Source organism: Saccopteryx leptura, chromosome 2 (genome assembly GCF_036850995.1).
Source record: "Saccopteryx leptura isolate mSacLep1 chromosome 2, mSacLep1_pri_phased_curated, whole genome shotgun sequence".
Classification (NCBI taxonomy): Eukaryota; Metazoa; Chordata; class Mammalia; order Chiroptera; family Emballonuridae; genus Saccopteryx; species Saccopteryx leptura.
Genome location: NC_089504.1, coordinates 1,586,081 through 1,590,177, shown reverse-complemented (window position 1 = coordinate 1,590,177; position 4,097 = coordinate 1,586,081).

Here is a 4,097-nt window from a genome sequence, read left to right as displayed (position 1 = left end):
GAGGGTGGGTGGCCGTGGGCTCGGACCCCAGCCTCTGACCCGACGTGTAGCTTTGACCAGATTACCACACCCTTAGCCCCCCAGCCTCAGTTTCCTCATTTGTGATAAGGACCCAGGACAGCAGCTGCTGCTCAAGGTTGGGGGGGTGTGAGGGGCACCCCCGCGTGAGCCGTCCCCAGGCTCCCGGAGGCCAGCAGCTTGGGGGTCAGCTCGAGGTTGGGGTCCTGGAGACCTGGTGACCCTGTGGCACTACGCACCCCCCCCCATGCCCTGCCCTCCTGCACGGGGAAACTGAAGAGGCAGCTGGCTCTTCTTCTCGTGTGTGACTCTGATGACATCTCAGCGCCCGGAACCACGGCCACCCGCATGGCCACACGGCCTCTCCAACGGGACCTCCTGCCGCATGCAGCCTGTGTCCTGGGCCGGTGTGGGGATCAGACACCATAGGAGCCCCGGGCGGGAGGGGCTCATCAAGGATCCAGGGACGCTTCCAGGATGCCCAGGGCTCGTGGGGGTGGAGGGGGGCTGGGACTCTGACCTTGTCCTTCTGTGACCGGGCTCAGCCCTCCGGGCACCACTCTTGTCAAGTGGGCACCCGCAGGGCGGGTAACCTGAGCCCGCCTCGCTGCTGCTGCTTTTTTAAGAAAAGGGGGATCCGTCCCTTAAATAATTGATGACGGGCATGAACAGTCACCCGGAGAACATCTGGCAGCTGAGGGCTCGCACCCCGTTGGCGGCATCAGGTTAAACTGACTCGGCAGAAGGGGAGGTGCTGGCGGGGGGTGGTGGGGGGCATGGCAGTGGGAGGGGCCGGAGCTGTGCCGCTGCCCGCTGCCCGGCCCGCAGGGCGGAGGTGCCCGGGGCGGGTGCTCTGAGCTCGGGGCTGCTGGGCTGAGTCCCAGCAGCAGCTCAGAGAAGCACACACACCCACTCAGGCCGGTTCGCAGGCCCCATGCATCACACGTGTCCGCGTGCACACTGCCACACACACGTGCAGACTCGCACTGGCACCTCCACGTCATCCGTGCACGCACACGCCAGACACACGTGCAGACTCGCACTGGCACCTCCACGTCATCCGTGCACGCACACGCCAGACACACGTGCAGACTCGCGCCGGCACCTCCACGTCATACGTGCACGCACACGCCAGACACACGTGCAGACTCGCACTGGCACCTCCATGTCATCCGTGCACGCGCACGCCAGACACACGTGCAGACTCGCACCGGCACCTCCACGTCATCCGTGCACGCGCACGCCAGACACACGTGCAGACTCGCGCCGGCACCTCCACGTCATCCGTGCACGCGCACGCCAGACACACGTGCAGACTCGCGCTAGCACCTCCACGTCATCCGTGCACGCGCACGCCAGACACACGTGCAGACTCGCGCCGGCACCTCCACGTCATCCGTGCACGCGCACGCCAGACACACGTGCAGACTCGCGCCAGCACCTCCACGTCATACGTGCACACGCACGCCAGACACACGTGCAGACTCGCACCGGCACCTCCACGTCATACGTGCACGCGCACGCCAGACACACGTGCAGACTCGCGCCGGCACCTCCACGTCACCCGTGCACGCGCACGCCAGACACACGTGCAGACTCGCGCCGGCACCTCCACGTCATCCGTGCACGCGCACGCCAGACACACGTGCAGACTCGCGCCGGCACCTCCACGTCATCCGTGCACGCGCACGCCAGACCTATACGCACATTCCCTCCCGCGAGGGACCTGCCGCCCCGGCCCTGACTCGGGGGACGCCGCCCTTCAGCAGCACCCAGGGAGTCTCTTCACCCCCGGGCGGCCCCTCTCGGGACAGAGTGAGCTGCTGTCCAAGCCCCTCCTCGGATTTCTCTCCATTCCGTCCCCATCACTGTTCTACGCTGAGGAGACCGAGGCTGGGAGCGGAGAAGCCTGCCCATCGCCACCCAGCTGCGCACCAGGTGGCCAGATGCCCAAATCCTCACTCTTACCTCCCGTGGCCCCCGCCCTGCCTAGGTCACACGGGGGCCTGGCACCCGGAGCAGCTGGTGTGGAGGCCCCAAGGGCAGGCAGCCCAAGCACGGGGCTTCCCACCAGGTGAGGGAGGCTGGGGTCCCACCTGTGGGCTGAGGGGGAGGGGCATTCCTTCCCAGCTCCGGAACCTTCCGGGACTCTGTCGCAGATTTAGGAGTGATGTCTGTGGAGAGGAAATGGAAGAGACCCCCAGGCCAGGCAGCACCTGCTGGGGGTGAATGAGGGAGAGGTCTTGTGCCCCCAGCCCAGGGGGCCCTGAACAGGTGGCTGGGGAGTAGACGAGCCAGCCAAGCGGGAGCCCCCGCAGTTCTGGCCTCAAGGCGCTGGAGTTCTTCCCAGAGAGCGACACCCCTGCCTGCCCCTCCGCCCCCCAGCCCAGCCCCCCAGGGGGCATCTCACGCTCTGGGCCCCACCTGCAGCCTCCTCCCCCCCGGTCCTGTGAAGGGCCCCCTTCCCAGCGTGCCCCCCCATCTCCCTGATTAACCTCGAGTCAGTGATTTTCTTATTACAGAAACACCGTGATGTGTCCCTTAATTCTGCCTGAGTTCCTGGACTCCCAAGGATGTCACCTGGTCGATGTCTCCGCTGACCGTGAACCTGGGCCACGTGTGCAGTCAGGGGAGCCCACCTGTCCCCAGAGAGGCCGTGTCCTAAGAAAGCTGGTCCCTCGGGAGATGCCTCCACTTCCCCAGCCAGCTGGCGAGCGGGGTCCAGCCACAGAACCAGCACCTCGGGCCTCAGTACTCCTGTCTGTCCAGTGGGGCTATCATCCCTCAGACCCTCTCACGGAAGTGAACACCCCTCCTGTCCTCCTCACGATCTGCCTCTAACTCACTGCCCTGTCCTCAGGGCCAGTGCTGCCTGCCTGGCCGGGGCTTTGGGGGGTGTCCACCCTCTTGAGCCCTCACCCCCACCCCAGGACTCCGTGGCAAAAGCCAGGCCTGTTTGCAGATGGAGAACTCAAGATCTGAGGGCCGAGGTTCCCTGAGCCATTCCTAAGTGGCTGGACTGGGCGGCAGAGCCGGCCACACAGACAGACCCCAGAGCGTAGCGAGTGGCAGTGGACTTGTGAGCTGTGCCCTTCACCCCTCCTTCCAGCCTCTGTCCGGGTCAGTCTGCAGTCCTGCAGCAGGGTCCAGGGACAGCGGGCCTGGTCACTGATTCCGCCAGGACACACCCACCTGCCAATCCCCTTTAGCACCAGACTGACCACCTCGAGGCCGAGCAGGGTGCCCTGCTGAGCGGGCCAGGTGACCTTTTCCAGACCCCTCCAGGGGACAAGCTCCCTGAAGCCAATCTCAGTCAGTCCAGAGGCCCGGGGGGAGACTGAGGCCAAGGTGGGGAATCATGGGCCTGTGTGTCTAGTCTTTCTCGGTCCCTGGTTGAGACTCAGGTGGGCCCAGCGCCGTGCATGGGGCACAGTAAGTACAAGGGCCACCCCTGGGATGACCCCCTGCTCATGTCCCGGCTCTGACGCCTGTGGCAGCGACGCAGATGCAGGTGTTGCAGAGGTCATGGTGGGGCGGGTGCGGCTGTCGAGCACCTCCGAGGGTGGGCAGTGAGCTTCGCACCCACACGGCTCTGCCACCCCTCACCTCCTCCGAGCAGGCCCCCTGGACTGTGAAGCCGAGGTGGGGCAGGTTGTCCCAAGCATCCGGGGTGAGCCGGCCCCCCTCCATGGGATGGGTGACCAGAGGCACCTGGGAACTAGATGCAGGGGGAGGGCAGACCCCGCAGCGGCCCACTCCTCCCGGGACATCCCCACCCTCTGCGGGCGCCCTGGTCAGCCGCCCAGGTCACCCAGGGCAAAGGCCGCCCGGGACACGCGGGGACATGAATCATGTTTGAGGTTTCTCAGTTTTACAACCTGGAGACGGGCTTTTAAATGGCTTCAGCAGAGGTGAGAAATGGGGGTCTCGCTTTTATGAGGGAGGCTGATGGGCCCCAGGCACGCACGCCAGCCCCCACCCGGGACACCCTCCCCAGCCCCCCGGGGAGCCCCTGGCCGTGACCGATGATGAGGGTGAGCCCGGGGGACCGTCCCTTCAGCTTCTAGAATAGTGATTCT